Raw genomic sequence first — 20319 nt, 5'->3', positions numbered from 1 at the left:
GCCTCTCTCCCTACTGGGACCCTCTCCGGCATCCCTCCGGAGCCTTCCCTCCGCCTCTCGCAGGCAGCAACTCTCGAAAGTCTTGAGCAGAGCTCTTTCCCATCACCTGCTATCGTATCCTGGAGCTCTTGGAACTGAAACAGGGGCTGTCATGCAGAAGATGGGCTTTGCCATTGAGGAATATCCCCCTCACAGTGCCAGAGCTACCTCTTTCTTCAGATAGGGTAAGGGGAAAAGGACCCCTGGATGGTTAAGTCCAGTCAAATTTTACTATGGGGTGCAGCGCTAGTCTCACTTTCAGGCTGAGGGAGCAGGCAGTTTTTCCAGGTCATTTGGCCAGCATGACTGAACCGCTTCTGGTGTGACGGGACACTGTGATGGAAGCCAGAGCGCGCGGAAACGCCATTTACCTTCCCGACGCAGTGGTACCTATTTATCTACTTTTACTGGCGTGCTTTCGAACTGCTAGGTTGGCAAAAGCTGGGACAGAGCAACGGGAGCTCACCCCATTGTGGGGATTCAAACTGCTGACCTTACGATTAGCAAGCCCAAGAGGCTCAGTGGTTTAGATCACAGCACCACCTGTGTCTTCAGATAACCTGGTCCAGTATTCCTTGAGATCCTTACGTGCAAGTAGCAGGACCTTAAAACTGGTCCAGTAGCTAGAGAACTGTCCTCTTTGAAGCAGGACACTTGGCCAGCCCTACACTGGCCAGAGATGGCAAAAATAAAGAGGGTGAGCTTATCAAGCATTTGGCAGGCCCAAATATACAGCTGAGTGGCTGTGGTTATTGTTCCAGATCACAAGCTGTGCAGGAGGCCTGCCTCCCCTTATTCCTTGTTGGTTTGTGGTGATTCCCTTTGTCTGTCTGCTGTTTCAAATGCCTTTACATGTAGAGCTTTCCTTTGTATTGTTATCATAGTCTTTGAGATAGGGGCCCTGTGAAATTGGTGTGGGTTTTTTTCTTTTGCTAAACTGGCACACAGGAGTTCTGTACAGGAATGGGGCAAGAATTCAATTCAGTTCATGTTTAGAGGTGACTGTACCACATTTGTACTTCCTGAAACAATATGCAAGGTGACCGTACCACAATTCGCACTTCTCTGAATTTTGCAGGGCCATTCTCCAGCCAAGTAACGTGCATGAGAATAAATGCACGAAGATAAAGTGTGGAGGGGAAATGCACATTTTTTAAAAAAAATAATGTAGGCAGATCCATTATACTAGGGAGCACCGCTTTGCAAAAAATATATACATTCAGCAAAATGGCAAACATATGTATATTGTGAGAAATCTGTCCCCAAATGCTAATGAATTTTCACGAGGACTTAAAAACATGCAAATGATGCAGATCTGTAGAGAAATGAACTGAAGAATGGGAAAGTGAGAAAGCGAGAGAAACCAAAATTGACAGATTTTGCCCCTTCCTAGCCCAGGAGTAATGACAGCAGCATCGCCTCCTCTTAAAGCAGGATTGTTCTTGGCTCGTCTTCCCTTCTGTGTTTCTTGCCTCTCCACAAAAATGCGACTCTTAACCTCCCATCCTTGCAGACATGATGTATATTGTCTTGAAACCGTTCCAAGAGACCTAACAAACAAAACCCTTGACCTCTAAGGAAAGTATTCCTTTTTAAAGGGGGGGGAAAGGTATTCTTAGAGACGAACCGCTGGGAACCTTTTGAAAGGGAAGGGATGTCTGTGGGGGGGGTGTATTTCTTTTCCATGTATACTTAGTGGGTCTTGACGATTACTGTACAAATATTTTGAAAAGAAGCAGCCAAACGGTTGGGAGATACACTAGAGATTGAAGCCATTTTAAGCACAGTGCGAGCCTAAGCATCAATTTTTCATGGTTGCATATACTAGTCTCAAATGATTTGTTCCAGCAAGCCACAAAAAGGAATATGTTGTCTTCCAGTTGATTTGGGAAGGGGGTAAAGGCAAAAGGGGGAGGCTTCGTGGCATGGGCTAAAGGTTGCAAAAGGTGACGGAGAGAAAGGGTTAGCACTTTTAAAAATTATATATATATATCGTTTACGTGTCGGATGAAGCCTAAAGCTGCCAGATAGCTTCTTTTCGACAGCTTGGAGTTACTGTTGGGAACAGATCCATGTATGGAAGCGAAAGCAGAAAAGCAGAGATAAGCCGCTATCCAGCTATGCAAACCATGTTTAGAGACACTTAGAGGACAAGCACCCAAACTTCTTTCTTTCTGGTAAATGCAGAGGAGCTTTCATATGAAGTTCTCGCTCCACGCAGCCCGAAACAGAGGTGCCGAGACTTGACAGGCGGTAAGTGCAGGCGTGGGGGTTGGGGAGGAGAAAAAGGCTTGTTTGCATGACTTTCTGTGAGGAATTCCCAGAGGGGCAGCGTTTGCACTAGAGGCTTTTCATGCGTTTCGTAAGGCTAGAGAGAGAGAGGGTTTGGCGGAGGTCCCTGAAGGAATGGCATGGAGCAGTGCTGCTTACCCAAGAGGCAGAGAAACTTCCCCATGGACGAACCAGGAAAGCAGCAAAACTTAGAGGGGTGGGGGAGAGAGATGCAGAATAGTATTTATATAATGGGTTCCTCTTTGTTGGGATTTGTGAATCGTCTCATTTGAACTCGTCAGCGCATACACAATGCCTAAGCCTGCCATTGTGTCGTCTTTTCGTGCATCTGTGTGTTTACTGCACACAAAAGTGAGCATCTGGAGGTGCAGAATGTGTGTTGCTTTCACGTTTGGCGGCGTGTCCGCCTGAATGCTGTGCGCTGCTGAGCCACGGGTTGTAGGAAGAGCTTTTCGTAAACAACGGTGTTTCTTTTGGCAATCCAGGGCCCATTTTTTTAAGCGCAGATCAGTTGATTGCATCCTGCTCCAAGATCCTTAATTGACAGTGGCATGTTGTGAAAGACTCGGTCTCTTCAAAGCGGCAGCACACACCCCGTTGTTGCTCTTTTTCCATCCGAGGCAAGAGTAGGGGAGGGCTTGCTGCCCTCCAGATGTTGTTGGACTCAGTCCCAGCCAGCATGGAGGGGGGTCGAGGGTGGTGGGAGTTGTACTCTGTCAACATCTGGAGGGCCACAAGTTCCCCATCTCTGACTGAAGGGAATATTTCAGGAGTGTGGACATCTCGGAGAATGGTTCACCCTAAAGCCAAGCCATATGTTGCTAGACTGAAAGGATAGGGGCATCAGTCAAGCTAATAGATAATCATTATTCCACAGAAAACCTGCCCTTTAAAAATCAAAGTTACAGCAAGTAGTTTGTGTTTTAAATCTTTGGTAGTAAGTTACCTTTGACAAAAGTTGTGTTTGCATGGGTATAAGCTTCCAACTTTTGAAAAGGTTAAATCAGCATGCAAGAGGCAGCTCGGGTTCCTCACGATTTTGGACATGGGCATACAAAACCATGTGGGGAAATTAGGAAAACCGATTCCTTTTGGGACTATCTACTGTAGAGGTGGGGGGGCAGTCATAGCTTGTGGTAACAATTCCTTTCTAAATTTCTTTCCCTTTACAGCAGAAATGAGAGACTGTCCTGTTTTGTCCCCTAAGTTTCTGTTTCCCTTTTTAAATTTTGGGGGGTGAGTTTCTAATGCTACAAACAGTTTCTGAATGGCTGGAAGATATATATTTTTTATTCAATGAATCATTTAAATATATTATAAAGGAAGGGGGGTGTTTTTTCAAAGCTTATGTGCCATAAGGGACTTCTATGTGTGCAGTTGAACTTCCTCTTCCTCTCCAGTCCCATATGTCCTCAGAATCAGCTCTGAAGGGTTGGGAGCTCAAGGTCAACCAATGAGCTTCATAGCTGAGTGGGGATTCAAAGCCTGCTGTGCCAGGTTCTAGTTCATGGGTAGGCAAACTAAGGCCTGGGGGCCGGATCCAGCCCACTCACCTTCTAAATCCGGCCTGCGGACAGTCCAGGAATCAGCCTGTTTTGACATGAGTAGAATGTGGCCTTTTATTTAAAATGCATCTCTGGGTTATTTGTGGGGCCTGCCTGCTGTTTTTACATGAGTAGAATATGTGCTTTTATTTAAAATGCATCTCTGGTTTATTTGTGGGGCATAGGAATTCATTCATTATTTTTTTCAAAATATAGTCCGGCCCCCCACAAGTTCTGCGGGACAGTGGACAGGCCCCCTGCTGAAAAAGTTTGCTGACCCCTGTTCTAGTTCAACACTCCAAACCATTACAGTCCTGTAACAGTCATCTACAGTGCCTCCGAATCAGCTCTCAGATCCAGATTTCTATTTGAGGTATAAAGCAGGCTTCCCGTGTGATCTTTTGCCTAATACTGTTTTCTAAATTCCCTCTGAATTATCTGCAACAGAACTGTGTCATTTAGTTGCATGAATATTTCATACTGAACACATTTGCAGTAAACCTAAGAAATACGTGTGAAGCTCTGACAGGCATTTTCCTGCAAAACATCTTCATGTATATGTTTCCCCTTGCTTGAACCATTTCTTTTAAGCATCCCTAAATCATAGTCATATATTTAAACTACCTATTTCACATATCCCTTCGAGACTAATGTTTACACTTAATTTGAATACCGTTTGTTTAACTCAGGCTTACCATTACGTGCAAGCCAGGCCGGTTAAGTGAAGGTGACAATTTCTGAACGATGGAGCAGTCAAATGCACCTAGAAATGTAAACTTAACTCTGGATGCTGCTAACGACTATAAGTATATCATGCAGGAGTTTGGTTTGCGTAGGAAAGCCAGCAGGAAGAGGTCCAAAAGGCGGCAATATTTCTGAACAATGCAAGCAATGAAACTGTCTCATTATTTAACTGCCGGCCTCAGTCGGAATGAACTTGATAACTCAATGGCTCCACGATGCCAGGGATGAATGAGATTTATGAAAGGTACAAGCTTCATACACAGCGTCAAACTGTGGATAAAACTTTTTTCCAACTTACTTGACCTCTCAGTAAGCTAAAGTCAGTAAGCACAACCAGCCTAGCTGGAACTGGTCAGAGTTGTAGTCCAAAGAATCTGGGTGGAACCAGGTTTGGGAAGGCCAGACTAGAGTGAGAGGTAAAGGGACCCCTGACCATTAGGTCCAGTCGTGAACGATTCTGGGGTTGCGGTGCTCATCTCACTTTATTGGCCGAGGGAGCCGGTGTACAGCTTCTGGGTCATGTGGCCAGCATAACTAAGCCACTTCTGGCGAACCAGAGCAGCACACAGAAACGCCGTTTACCTTCCCGCTGGAGCGGTACCTATTTATCTACTTGCACTTTGACGTGTTTTCAAACTGCTAGGTTGGCAGGAGCAGGGACTGAGGAATGGGAGCTCACCCCGTCTCGGGGATTAGAACCACTGACCTTCTGATCAGCAAGTGCTAGGCTTTGTGGTTTAACCCACAGTGCCACCCGTGTCCCCTAGTGTGAGAGGGCCTCCTCAAATACTTATTGAAAACTGCTAAAACCGAATGCCAGTCCTATCATTAGGAAGAGGGAGGCGGTTGCCTCAGGCAGCAGATTTTAGGTGTCATGAAAGGGCAATGAATTGTTATTTAACTTAATATTGTGTTTTTTACTGGCAGGGATGAGGAAATGCACTTGTGGGATTTTCTGCCATGGTCACTGAATGTATTTTGACTTTGGAGGTGGGTTTTATTTACAGTCCCACCTCAGGGCAGCAAACCATCTTGAGCTGGGGCTGCTATGGCAATATGGGTGGTTATGACAATATGGACTGTTTCAACAGTATGGTTCCAAAGTATAGATCTAGTTTACTGTTTTGTAACAGCAGTCATAAAGGGAAATATTGGCAGACTGTATACCTCTAAGTATCTGGATGTCTTTGAGAAGGTCAAATGTTTGCTTATTTGGGGGGGGGGGGACTTTATGCCCATGGGGAGCAGGGGGGACAGATGTAACTCAATAAAAATACTTAACTAACTGAGGTTCTGCCTCCTTAACGTGAAGCCTGCCCCCCCCCCAAATCCTGGCTGCGCCCATGTTTATACCCCACCTCTCTTTTAAAATGTCAGAGTTCCCTTGGAACAACCATTAAAACAATAAAGTACAGGAAAGCTACAAACTAAAGCTGTAAGAGGATATGAGAGGCAACAGCTAATATTTCAAGGACATAAAAAATGTTCAACAATTCGGCAGGCCAGACGCCTGCCTAAAGTAGGAAGCCTTAATGGGCTGGTGGAAGGGCAAGGAAGGTGAGGTTTGCTAGGCAGGGAGATCCAGAGTCATCAGAAATGATCTATTTCACGTTCCAACCAATCACAACCAAGTCCACAACCAAGTGGACTGTCTGTGCTGCTCACCTGATTTCTCAATAACTGAGTCGCTGCTGTTTACCTAGAGGGTGAGGGGAGAGACAGCAGGGAGATTGCCATGGTGAGAGGTATGTGTGGTCTGTGAAAAAGAGGATATACTTGGGAAGAGGGGAAAGGAGAGATGCGTGAAATGTATGAGTCTGTGTGGTATATGTGAGAGAGAAAGAAGCATGTGTGTCTGCAGTCTCTCTGTGTGTGATGAGTATGTGTGTACATGTGAGAAAGTGCGGGGTGACCCCCTGGTTTATTATTTCCTGGTACCACTCCTCATTGTTACTAGACAGAGACAGCCTCTTTGTGTGAGTTAGGAGGCAAGGGGGAGAGCCAATCCCAGAGGAAGCAGTGAGGCCTTTGCTCTTTCTCTAATTTTGTGTCATTCCATGCGTGCAATGGCAGCCATGTTGTTTTGCTATGCCCTCTCAGCAGCCATCTTGCCCCAAATAAAACAGAATATCAGAGCACCGTCAGGAGCATGTAGCAAGGGGTGTAGCAGGAGGCTGTCGGCGAAGAAGAAACTGGCATGGGCTGCTGTTCCAAATCAGAAGTGTAGGACAGCATTTCGACAATGACAAAATCACGTGGGTACTGCTCATCTGCACGAGCAGCCCATTAACTGGAAGCTCCCAGAGAGAGGAGCTCAAAGTTGGTTTTCGAATGCCTTATGCAACCATGTTGGCTGGGGCTGATGGGAGTTGTAGTCCAATAACATCTGAAGGGCACCACATTGGCTACCCCTGTAGACGGATCCTCATTGCCCCAATGAGTGATTAAGAGGAGGCCATCTATGGCTTCTTCCAGCACCCACGACACAGTCAAGTTACTCCTTGTTATTTCGGGAGCCTTTTCCTTTGCAGCTAATTCGTATCTTGCCAGAGTTTGAGATTCCTTCCATGTGATGTGACTCAGCCTCACTGAGAGTGTGTGCTTTGCCCAAGGAATGAGGAAATCTCCTGAACTTAGGGAATTAATCACAGGTGACATCACTCCATACCACTTATGGCCTTTCTAGGAAGTTATCATTTCTTTCTTTGGAAAAGCTGCTTTTTGTATATGCTTGTTTAGGGAAGTTTTTAATATTTAATGCTGTATTGGGAGCCACCCAGAGTGGCTGCGGAAACTCAGCCAGATGGGCGGGGCATAAGTAATAAATTGTTGTTGTTGTTGTTGTTGTTGTTTCTGCTGTTTCTCCAATGTCAGCCAAAGCTGTTACTTGGACATGGAGCTGTAAAAGCACTTGAAAAGTGCAACCTTCTCCAGGCAAAGGAGGTTCTGGGAGAACTCTGTTCCTTCTCTAGCACTTTGACCCCCTCACCTCTGATGCCCCCACCCAAGGCTCTCCTTTTCTTTATACTGCATCCCCAGGCCTGATAACGAAGCTGGCTTGGCTTGCTTCTGGAAGGAGGAAACAGAAAGATGAATATATAAATGGGAAAAGTGCACAGAAATATGAATATATATGAGTCAAAATAACACACATAATTGCCAAGTATTAGGAGGAACTGTTTGCAAAAATGTGCGTATTAGCCAAAGTATTTTTATGAGGGATTTAAAAGAAAAAAAATGCATATGGCTGCAAAAATATGGAGAACTGAATTTAAGACTGGGAAAATTAGAAGCCTGGAGAACTGAAACTGACAGATCCTTCCATCCCTACCAGCAATGGAAAAAACCAAAAAAAACCAGCACCTGCGTGTCTTCTCCGACAGACTGGAAATGGCAATTTCTTATAGGTATAATGGATAAAAGTACTGCCCAAGACATGCTGAGGTGAAATATCTGCATGTGCAACTTAGGGGGGCCAGATGCAATACCGCCGCGCGATTTCTGTTCTCATCCTGAACCAAAGTTCTTAACCTGAGGTACTATTTCTGTGTTAGCCGAGTCTGTAACCTGAAGCGTCTGTAACCTGAGGTACCACTCTACTTTGTTATCTACCCCTTCAGTTTACAACCAGGGGCAACAAATGGAAGGTTCTGCATTTACGCAGGAAGAACCAGCTGCACAAATTTAAAATGGGGAACACCTCCTGGCTTGCCAGTAGTACATGTGAAAAGAATCTAGGGGTTTTAGCATACCACAAGCTTAACATGAGTCCACAGTATGATGCTGCAGCAAAAAAAGCTAATGAAACGGAAGTACTGTATTTTTCCATGTATAAGACGAAGATTTTAAATATATATATATATGTTAAAAATCGGGAGTCGTCTTATACACGGATAGTGCACTATGGGGACGGGCGATTGGTTGATGCCGCAAGCAGGAGATAGTCATCAGCACTCAGGCAGGTGATTTGTGGCTGTGGCAAGGGCTGTTATTGATTCGCTGCCACAGCAGCAGGCAATTGGCGGGTGCTGGTGGCGACCTGATTGGTGGCTTTGGCGACGCATGATATTGTCTGCGGTTGTCTGCTGGGTGAGCGATTTTCGGCATTCCCCCCCCCCCAAGAAAGCTTAACAACTCTTCGCAATCTCCCCCCATTTTCTTAATTTGGAGTCCCCGAAAATAGGGGGCGTCTTATACACGGGGGCGTGTTATACACGGAAAAATACGGTATAGTGTCCTGCTCAAGAGAAGTAATAGTACTAGTCTAGTCTCTTATGCCTTGGTCAGACCACACCTGGAGTATTGTGTCAGATTCTGGGTGACAGGAAACACGTGCCAAGGAGAGTAACTAAGATGATCAAAGGTCTGGAAACCAAGACTTATGAGGAACAGTTGAGAGAGTTGGGTACGTTTAACATGGGAAAGAGGAGATATATTCAGATATCTCAAGGGCTGTCACATGGAAGAAGAAGAAGAAGAGTTTGGATTTGATATCCCGCTTTATCACTACGCTAAGGAGTCTCAAAGCGGCTTTCATTCTCCTTTTCCTTCCTCCCCCACAAAAAACACTCTGTGAGGTGAGTGAGGCTGAGAGACTTCAGAGTAGTGTGACTAGCCCAAGGTCACCCAGCAGCTGCATGTGGAGGAGCGGAGACACGAACCCAGTTCACCAGATTACGAGTCCATTGTTCCTCACCACTACACCACACTGGAACATGGAACTAGCTTGTTTACTTCTGCTCCAGCATGTAAGACCCAAACCAATGGCTTTAAGTTACAATAAAGGAGATTTCAACTAAACATCAGTAAGAATTTTCAGATGTTAAGAACTATTCAACAGTAAGGACTCCTTCGGGAGGTTGTGGACTCTCCTTCATTAGATGTTTTGAAGCAGAGTTGGGTGGTCATCTATAACAGACGCCTTAGATAAGATCCTTGCATTGCAGGGCGTTGGACTAGATGACCCCCAGAGTTCCTTCCAACTCTGCAATTTATAACTATAAATTCTATACTCATCTTCCAGTATAGTCTGTGAGGTTCCCTTCCCTTTGATTTCCAGAACAATGCAGTTTGCTGCTTCTGTGGGTGCCATCGGTAATAGCATTCAGATGAAAACCACATGCCGTATTCAAGCTCTCTCACAAGAGAGAATCTGCTTCCTATCAGAAATATAAACATAGATTTAGTTTCTGGCATTTACCTTCCCTGTGTGCTTTCCCATGCCTCAGTAAAGCCAAGCGGCAGAAAATGTCTTATCGTAAACTCCAATGGATCTTTGTACATATGTCACTGTCAACATTTGTAGACTGAAGGAGAGATCTGCCTGCTGGCATATTAATTTATTTTACCTTAAGCCAATGAATCCAAGTAAAACCGTAGACCCCAGTTACAAGGACCACATTTATTTTATTTTATTTTTAAAAAACATTTTGCCCTGCCTATATTCCCAAAGGAATGCAAGACAGCCAACAGATCCGAAGTATAAAAACAGACAGCCACCCCCAAATTAAACCCAATCGCAAAATCAAAATATAAACATGAACAACGAAAATCAATTTTCATACCCACACAGGAGGGGGGAAATGGAAGTACAGAACAGCTGTCTAAACACTAAACCGAACCAGCAAAAGACCATTCAACCAAAGGCCTTTTCAAAAAATCAGGACTTCACCACTCACCTGAAACAATGCAAAGTAGGTCAATCACACAATTGCTGGTGTTTGGGAAGAGCTGAGGTTCAGTGGTCGATCACAGGCTCTGCTTGCAAACGGTCCCCAGGTTCAAACCTCAACATCTCCAGATGTGACTGTCAAAGACTCTGGCCTGCAGACCCTGTGTACAATACTGAGCTAGATGGATGGGTGACAGCAACGAGCCTGCAATAAAACACACTGCTCAAGTTGGAGTTGACCCTTTATCAGCAAGAACACAATCTGCACAGACTTGGTGGAGTGTCAGGCCTATTGAGCACAGCAGTAGGTCTTGCCCACAGCCAGCTAAGTCCCCTCCCCCTGGGGTTTTCCCCAAGCAATTGGAGACTGAGCCTGTGTGAATCCGAGCTCTCCCTTTTCATGCCTCTTCTGGTTCTGGAAGACAGGGGGGAGGGGAGCTGGTCCCAGTGGAGAGGGAGACACCTGTGACTCTTCACCAGCCTGACACCTCCCTGCCTCTTAACCTCTCTCCTCTCACCTGACTGCTTCAGCTTCTGCTTCTGCCTCTGATTCTGTTCTTCTCTCTGCCACGGACTCTCCCATCTCACTAAGCCCTGTTACCTCTTCAGCTTCCAACACCCCCTCTTCCCAGTGTTCTCCTTCTGACCACTCATTCTGGTCCCAGCACCATTCCCTGGGCTCTGAGCCTTCTTCCCTTAGTTATTTCCCAGCTGGTTCTTCCCAGCATTCCTCTGTGTCCAATCAGTCCATGTGTCAGGACTGGGCAGAGGAGGAATGGTGGAGACCGCCTCCCCAGCCTGACCCTTCCAGAGAAGAAGGAGCCAGAATTACAACAGGGAGAAAGGTCACAACTCAGAGGCAGATGAGAGGGGAAGCCGGGAAATAATGGGAGAGGAGGAGGAGGAGGAGGAGGAGGAGGAGGAGGAGGAGGAGGAGGAGGAGGAGGAAGAAGAAGAAGAAGAAGAAGAAGAAGAAGAAGAAGAAGAAGAAGAAGAAGAGACAGCTGGCGAACTCAGCATCTTTAGAAAGCATTCCAGACCCCTCCTCCCAGAACCCAGCAGGCATTGAAAGTAGGAGAGCAGAGAGCTCAGAGGCAGAGGGCACATCTTAGCATCCATAGTGATGACGCATAATGGGAGAAGGTGGAGACTCACTTGGAGCAATGCCATTATTCCGAGAGGCCACATTCCCAAGCTGCGGAGGCGCAATGGCTGCTCGCGCCACCACGGCGGGGCACCTTTTTGTCACCCCCGGGTACGTGGCACTGGGAGCACACTCCCCCCCCACACCCACACACCCATTGCGATGCCACTGCATTCCTGTGATGGCCTGGGATTCCGATTCAGAGGCTGAACCAGAGGAATCCCAGCCTGCACAGGAGTCCCCGCCTCCAGGGCCGGCTGAACTGGGGCAAGGCCTAGATTCTGAGGAGCCTGCACCTGTGTCAGAGCCTCAGGAGCAGGCACCAGGTAAAACCATTCTGGCCCCAGAGGTGCTTGAGGACTCCGTGTCTACAGGTGAGCCTCCCCCGGGGCCCAGTAACCCTTCGGCCTTTCCTGAACTACAGAGGCTTAGGGCAGAGAGGCGAAGGGAACTGGTTGCTCCCAGGAGGAGTGCTCGCCTTAAGGCCAGGAGAGGCGGGGCTCCTGGGGGCCAGGACCGCCCCTGGCCTTAGAGAAGATAAGGGTCAGTCAGCCCGGTCCCAGGTTGCGGGAGCAACGTCATCATTGAAGAGCCGCATCGGCCAGCATCCAGTCCTGTTCCTCCAGTGTTCCTGTTCCCTGCCCGGCTTCCTGCTTCTGACCTTCCAGTGTTCCGGTTCCCTGCCCGGCTTCCTGCTTCTGACCTTCCAGCGTTCCTGTTCCCCGCCCGGCTTCCTGCTCCTGATCTTCGAGTGCTCCTGTCCCCTCCTGGCTCCCTGCTTCGGACCTCGCCTCACATCTTGTGAACTCTGACTACGGTAACAGTACCTTCCCCCCGGGACCAGCACAATTCCACTTGTCCAACACTTGCCTTCAACCCTTTGTTGTTGTTGTTTAGTTGTTTAGTCGTGTCCGACTCTTCACGACCCCATGAACCAGAGCACGCCAGGCACTCCTGTCTTCCACTGCCTCCCCCAGTTTAGTCAAACTCATGTTTGTAGCTTCGAGAACACTGTCCAACCATCTCGTCCTCTGTCGTCCCCTTCTCCTTGTGCCCTCCATCTTTCCCAACATCAGGGTCTTTTCCAGGGAGTCTTCTCTCCTCATGAGGTGGCCAAAGTACTGGAGCCTCAGCTTCAGGATCTGTCCTCCCAGTGAGCACTCAGGGCTGATTTCCTTCAGAATGGAGAGGTTTGATCTTCTTGCAGTCCATGGGACTCTCAAGAGTCTCCTCCAGCACCATAATTCAAAAGCATCAATTCTTCGGCGATCAGCCTTCTTTATGGTCCAGCTCTCACTTCCATACATCACTACTGGGAAAGCCTTCAACCCTTAAAAGGTAAAGGTAAAGGTACCCCTGCCCATACGGGCCAGTCTTGACAGACTCTGGGGTTGTGCGCCCATCTCACTCAAGAGGCCGGGGGCCAGCGCTGTCCGAAGACACTTCCGGGTCACGTGGCCAGCGTGACATCGCTGCTCTGGCGAGCCAGAGCCGCACACGGAAACACCGTTTACCTTCCCGCTGGTAAGCAGTCCCTATTTATCTACTTGCACCCGGAGGTGCTTTCGAACTGCTAGGTTGGCAGGCGCTGGGACCGAACAACGGGAGCGCACCCCGCCGCAGGGATTCGAACCGCCGACCTTTCGATCGGCAAGCCCTAGGCGCTGAGGCTTTTACCCACAGCGCCACCTGCGTCCCTCTCTTCAACCCTTAATATATACCAAATGTGCATACCTATAATTGAATGGTATTGATTATACAGCACTATATTTAACTAGCTAAGGACCTATCCATCTGTGGTGTGATGAGAAAGTGGATTCTGCACCTAGTAAGTATTGCAATTGGAGATATATAAACTGCCCAGTGTGTGCTTCTATAGGAGAGTCTGTTCTCTGCAGATGCATAAGAAGAGCTAGTTTCTTACGCCTTGTTTGCAAGACGGTTCTACTCAGCATATTGTTTACTGTTGCTGCAATACACACAAGTGTGAACTCTATTTCCCACTCTTCACAAGGCCAGTTTGGAGGAAGAAGTGATACTTGTTCATCAAGCACTCAGCATAATTAAAGCTACTTGAAGCTGTTAGGTGAGGATATTGATCTGCTGCATGCAGTTTAGTTAGATGGCTTGCTATCTGACTCGCCTTTGGCAACGGCATGCGTGGGATTAGGAAAATAAAATAAACGGCAGCATAATCCGATACCCAGTGCTTTTTTTCTGGAGGGGACGCAGGGGTACGCATACCCCTAAACATTTTGTGAATCTAAGTTTGGCCTCATTGAGAGGCAGTATTTCAATATGAGTAGGAAAATGAGAGTACCCCTAAACATTTTTTTAAGGAAAAAAAGCACTGCCTATACCTGTCTAATTAGTACCAGTAAGCCTGAGTTTGATGGGGTTTACCAATCTGTCTCTCATTCTACCAAGCAACTTGTGTTGTAGAACATTATTTACATATATACATTAGAAATGGAATAGAAAAGGGTGGATGATGACGCATAAACATTAGCATTCCATACAATATAGAAATATTAAACTATATCTCCCACTAGTGACATCAAGTGAGTTTGTGCGCTTGTCGGTGTTATGTACTGAGCTGAATCCTAGAACAATAGGATCCAGAATGCAGCAGTCTTATTGGTCCGCAGGAGCCACCCAATCCAGCTCCAGGTGGAAGTGAATCCGCAACCTGATTGGCCTGCAGAAGCAGCCAATCAGGCTTCTGGAGGAAGTGAATCCACAACCTGATTGGTCTAAAGGAGCAGCCCAGAATTAGCCAACCATGCAGGGCCCTTTGTGTAAATAATGTATATATAGCTAGACGTTTTGGGGAAAGTGTCATTCATTGCTACCACGAGCTGAATAAGGAGCATAAAATTCACACTTGACTCCAAGTATATTTCAGTTGCACAAGGAAAATCATGTTAGTTGGCGTGTTTCTCTGTTTGTATTGCTTGCCGGGAAATTAAGAGTCAAATTTGTGGCTCAACTCTCTCCCCCCCCCAAAAAAAAAAGGGATGGCTTATAGCTAAACAGATAAAACTGCTACTACTTCAATTCCAGCATACTAACCAGCAATGGAAAATAAAAACTTGAACCCTGACACTCCCCTCCCTGCCAAGTAATCCGTAGTCCGGAAGAGTCAGCCATGTCAACCTGACTTTCTGTTTCTTTCTTTGCCTTTTTGTTTTTCACTCCCCACTCCACCCAGAAGTCAAAGCAAGCTGCTGTGAATCAGTGGGAAGAGCAGGAAATCAAAGCAGGAAGAAATGGCAAAAGTTTTGCCTGACCTGCGGTTGTTTCTGGCTGCTCCTCCTCTCCTGTTTCTGCCAAGGGTCTACAGAAAAGCATCTAGATATTACTGTATTACGACTACTAATATTTCTGCTGCGGCAGCAAGTGGGGCTTGCAACAAAACGTTGCAGTATGCAATATTCCTGCTCAGGGCAACCATGTCCTCTTCCTTTCCATTCACCACTTCTATCAGTTCTTAGGGTCTCTCCTTTAGTATAGTCCCATCATTCCATGCTCACTGGGCCTGCTTCACCCCCACTGGGCTGTTTTCAGGGGAAGGTTCCCCTGAGAGCCAGTGTGGTGTAGTGGTTAAGAGCGGTAGTCTCGTAATCTGGGGAACTGGGTTCGCTTCCCCGCTCCTCCACATGCAGCTGCTGGGTGACCTTGGGCCAGTCACACTTCTCTGAAGTCTCTCAGCCCCACTCATCTCACAGAGTGTTTGTTGTGGGGGAGGAAGGGAAAGGAGAATGTTAGCTGCTTTGAGACTCCTTAACGGGAGTGAAAGGCGGGATATCAAATCCAAACTCTTCTTCTTCTTCTCCCCATTGTGGATTTTGTACTTCTGCAAATGTTGGGGTTCCCTCAGACCTCCTGAAACCTCCTCCAAGTGTTTGGGTGTTGTTGTTTTTCCTTTTAAAAATATGATTTTTATTCAATTTTAACAATATAACAATTTGACAATGTGTGGCATTTATGTAATCTCAGTCTGGAAAATGACATTTCTGATCAAGATATTCTGAAACATTTCTGATCAAGATATTATATAATTATAGTTATCAACAACAACAACGAGAAAACCAAGAGGGGGAGAAAATAAAGGCAGAGAAAGAAATAGGCATTTAAAAATCTGTGAATGGGTGGAGAAATCGTACATTTCTTGGGTACATTTGTCAACAGAGTTGATTCTTGCTACCCAAGGATCCATACTCAGATCAGGGGTTCATTATTACTATTTTGTATTATTAATAATAGCAACACTAATTGTCAGCATCGCCCTTGAGCCAGTGTACCAACTGGACTCATGCACTACAGCCCCGACTGGGCTAGGCGAGCTGGGTAGCACGCCGGAGACCTCCTTTCTCACAGGAACTGGTCACAGTGCTGTGGACTCACAGCTTGGAGCTGAGAGCACCGGATTCACTGTCTCAATAATGCAGTCGTTGCGCAGCAGCGTTTTGCAGAGTCTTGCAGAGTATAAACCACTCGGAGAGCAGCTCTGTAAAGTATCTTCTTTTATTCTATAACTACAGCTATAATACAAACTATATACAGAGTTAAATATTCTGAGCATACATCAATGCTACTCTGAGTGCCTGCAGCTGCTCTTAGCAGCAATCTTATCTCCAAAAACTATCTCTTGCACTCACTCTCCGACAAACTGACTGACTCTCTCTCTCACACACAGAGACTCACTCACTTGACTAATTAAGTAGAGAGCAGTACATTGCTCCTCCTCTCTGTAGAGTCAGCAGAGACCTCAGGAGATGATCAGGAGATTCTTGGGTATGGGAGGGGTGAAATCTCCTCCATACTCAGATCAGGGGTTCATTATTACTATATTGTATTATTAATAATAGCAACACTAATAACAGTTAGCATTTGAATAAATTAACAAATTTGTCCAGTAGCACCTTAGAGACCAACTAAGTTTGTTCTGGGTACAGTATAAGCTTTTGTGTGCATGCACACTTCCTCAGATACACTGAAACATAATATAAGGGTCTGGTGACTTCTGTTTCAGTGTATCTGAAGAAGTGTGCATGCACACAAAAGCTTATACAGTACCAAGAACAAACTTAGTTGGTATCTAAGGTGCTACTGGACAATTTTTAAATTTTTTAATTTATTTCAACTGAGTCAGACCAACACGGCTACCTACCTGAATTTGAATGTTTTATTTAAAGCATTTATTAGTCACTTTCCTACACAGATCACAAATAAGTCAAAAGAAGCCACTTGCATGATTACAGGCCTGCTAGTCAAGGCGGCTGGCTTATTTTCCTTCTCGTGTCAAAGTGGTCGACTATCAAACTACTAGATGCTGCAACATACATGCCGTGAAATTTCTTGGCTCAAGAGAATTGTGAGCAGGGTGTTTCCATACAGCTGCTTGCGGGTCAGTAACTTCTCACTTTTTGAAATGGAAATGACTTAACTCACCCGACACCCCTCGAAAACCATCATTAACCCTGCGGTGAGAACAGAGCACTTGTAATTAAGATCCATGAGCAAGTGTTGTACCATGAGACGGGAGATAGGTGACATCTCCGTTTGAAATGGCTGGGAGCCAGAAGGGAAATGTTCTGTGAGGGCAAAGCAAGTAATGCAGAAAGACAAGGCGGGCGGGGGGGGGGGGGGGAGATTGGCACGTTTTCTCACCCAAGCTATCCCACACTGCTATTGACCCAGGAAGGTCAATACACGGAAATCCTTGTATTTGTTCTTAGCACTCAATACAGGATCAAAGAACTGTTAATATAACTTCAGTGAGCAATCAGATCATTTCTGAACCGTTCATACATCCACTTCACGTGGATGGAACGATCGTAGCTTAGAAGCAATCGGATGATGCAATGAAAACTTGTGCTGCATTGCTGCAAAGAGGCAGCCATAAAATTGGAATACTAGGCGCTAGAAATGCCCTAGGTAACAAGTAGACCTCATGGGCTGGTGCTGTGCTTTTGAAAAGTTAAATGACTCTGAAGGCAAGCGCTCCATGATAAGCATACCCAACCAAATCAATGCACATTCATTTTTTTACCTTCCCATTGTTTCTTTAAAGCTGGGGTGGTGAACCGATCTAGGCCGCCCATGTGGCTCTTGCCAGGCCACACCCCTGACCACAAAACTGGCACCCTGTCAAGAGAAGAAGAGGCCCGTTTGATGAGAAAGGCCCATGCAGTCAGTCTCCACCCATTTGGCTGTGTCACTGAAGTGTTGTTCTAACCACCACGGGGGGCAAACTTCTCCTACATGGCTTTTATCTCGTGGTGACATATTGAGAAGCAATATCAAACCACTTTAAACAGCCATAAGTAAAGGTAAAGGGGACCCCTGACCATTAGGTCCAGCCGTGGCCAACTCTGGGGTTGCGGCGCTCATCTCGCTTTATTGGCCAAGGGAGCCGGCGTACAGCTTCCAGCTCATGTGGCCAGCATGACTAAGCCGCTTCTGGCGAACCAGAGCAGCGCACAGAAACGCTGTTTACCTTCCCCTATTTATCTACTTGCCCTTTTTGTGGTGCTTTCGAACTGCTAGGTTGGCAGGAGTAAACTGCCATAGTTTCTCCCAAAGGATCGTGGGAATTGTAGCTTGCTGAGGGTGCTGAGAGTTGTCAGTAGACTCCTAGTTCCCTCACAGAGCTACAGTTCATGGTTTAACAGTCAGTTTCTCTTCCAAGGGAACTCTGGGAACTGTCGCTCCGTGAGGGGAATAGTGGCCTCCAACAACTCTCAGAACCCTTAACAAACTACAGTTTCTTATTGGGAAGCTGCAACGGTTTAAAGTGGTATGACACTGCTTTAAATGTATAGCAGACCGTCCAAGTGTTCCTGTTTTCCAGGTACAGTCCTGGATTTACAGAAGTCATCCCAGTTTCTGATTTGATCCTGGAATGTCCCACTTTTCCTTAAGATGTCTCTATTTCCATCAGAGAAATGTTGGAGGGTATAGAATAGGATGTCCCTATTTTCATTGGAGAAATGTTGGAGGGTATGGAATAGGATGTCCCTATTTTCTGAGGAGGAATATTGGAGGGTAGGGTATAGTGCAGATACCAGTAGGCATTGATGGTGAAATAAGTGTTTGGTGTGGAGACACGAGTTGTCCCACTCATTTCTTTGGCAGGAGCAAGACCATGGTGCAATTGGAGGCAAACCCAGATCTGCTTCTGGCATTGAAAGAAATGGACAACGCACTTCAGACTAGGGAGCCATAAGGTGTTGCTGCATTGGCACACAAGCTTAAAAATCTATTGACTCATTTTCCCATGTTTTCTATACTACTTTATAATCAGTTTGGTTTAATGGTTACCAGATATCCCCGCTACTGTAGTAGTCCCCGTCTGTGCCACTTACCAAGAACTTCTTGCCTGTCATTTCTCTTTAATTTTGCAAAAGCTGCATTAGCTATGAACAAGGCTTGGAGTACTCTGAGGTGAGCCTGACCTACATTTTGCAGCAAGACTCCAGGGGGTTCTCATTCTGCTTTCATGGGGGCAGGCAGGAAATTTCAGTTGACAGCAGCAGACAGCTTTAAAATGCACTGATGTTCTTATTTATTAAATATGAAAAGTGCCATTACACTCCTCATGTATTATGTTGCTTGATGTAAAGTGAAACTTATAATAAATCGTTTAAATAGCATTTCAGTGATACAAAGTGGCTTTTCGTTTATTTATTGTTATCTGAAGATGCACTCTTGCACTACAGGGCAACTAAAGTGGGACCAAAACCTAGAACATTTGTGATATTAAAGAACAAAAAACAAAAAAAAACCGGATTTCAGCAGAAAGTTACAGGCCATGCATGCACTGAGTGGAAACAACACAGTATGTCTACCCTGAAACTTGAGTAAGTGCAAACAGTATTGAGAATGTATAATTGCCCCAATACCACCATGAGCACAGATTATCATTAATGCAGAATAAAAGGGGTGTGTGGAGGGGTCCCAAATGTGCAAGTTACCCAGGAGTTATATGACTGGCGCGTACCAGGAGAAGGGGATTGTATTCTTTACAATTGTTACTATTAAGTTGTGGGTGAACATATCAGACGACACAGCGATTCTTCAAACAGCTCTTGTTTATTCACAGGCCAGAACTGAACTGAAGGGTTCAGCCAGCCTACTTATTTAGAGCTCCACTACAATGCAACAACAACCATTTTCTGTAACTATCCAATCACTGAACGTCACTTTCAATCCCTTATTTGCATATGTGGACCTGAGTGAAAACTATTTACAGTATCCACCTGCTGGCTCAGGGTGAGAACTTCAGTACATTACATACACAGCCTCTGCTTTATTATTCTCTTCATTCTGTGACTTCATCTATGTTTACCTACCACAATAAAACTTTAAAGCTTCATTGTCACCTCATGGACATGTCAGGGCAAGGACCTCTACTCCTCTGGCAGATTATTTCCCTGCTCCTGCTCTGAAAGAAGTACCAGAACTGCCCCTCCCCCATGTATTTCCCTTCCACTAGACCACTGGTGCAGTTATAAAGGACCGTGTGCTTTCAAGTACATGAGAAAGAGATGATAAGGAATTCCATGCTGGCAAATAAGTGGGATTGTAGAGGGGAACCAAAGTGCCCTGTCCCTCCTCTGGGGTCAGCACAGAAATCAGCAGGCTAATAATGCAAGAGGGAAGGAACTCTCCCTCCCTCTTCTCCCAGTCCACAGCAGGCTAAGAAGCTTTGTTTGCTTACTGGTTGATCTGGTGCCATTTCCAAGCCAACAACCAACCCAAGTCCTCTGGGTGGTTTTCAAAAAACCAGGGACGTATACAAATGCAATGCAAACTATAAAACGAACTCAGCACAAATGTCATAGGAACATAGAACCAGCGTAACACCTGACCAGAGTAAA

At 46.0% G+C, this 20319-nt stretch overlaps 1 protein-coding gene across 1 annotated transcript in view; it reads left to right on the top strand.

Annotated features, from left to right (window-relative positions):
• Nucleotides 1–2133: 2133 nt before the first annotated feature.
• Nucleotides 2134–20319, top strand: part of SLC8A1 (solute carrier family 8 member A1) — a 303786-nt gene continuing 285600 nt past the window's right edge. The window contains exon 1 of the mRNA XM_081903817.1: nucleotides 2134–2292. The gene's annotated coding sequence lies outside the window, so the exon portion shown is untranslated. The remainder of the gene's footprint in view (nucleotides 2293–20319) is intronic.

Source organism: Podarcis melisellensis, assembly GCF_964234715.1.
Source record: "Podarcis melisellensis genome assembly, chromosome: 3".
Taxonomy (NCBI): domain Eukaryota; kingdom Metazoa; phylum Chordata; class Lepidosauria; order Squamata; family Lacertidae; genus Podarcis; species Podarcis melisellensis.
This window is presented reverse-complemented; position numbering and strand designations above follow the sequence as displayed.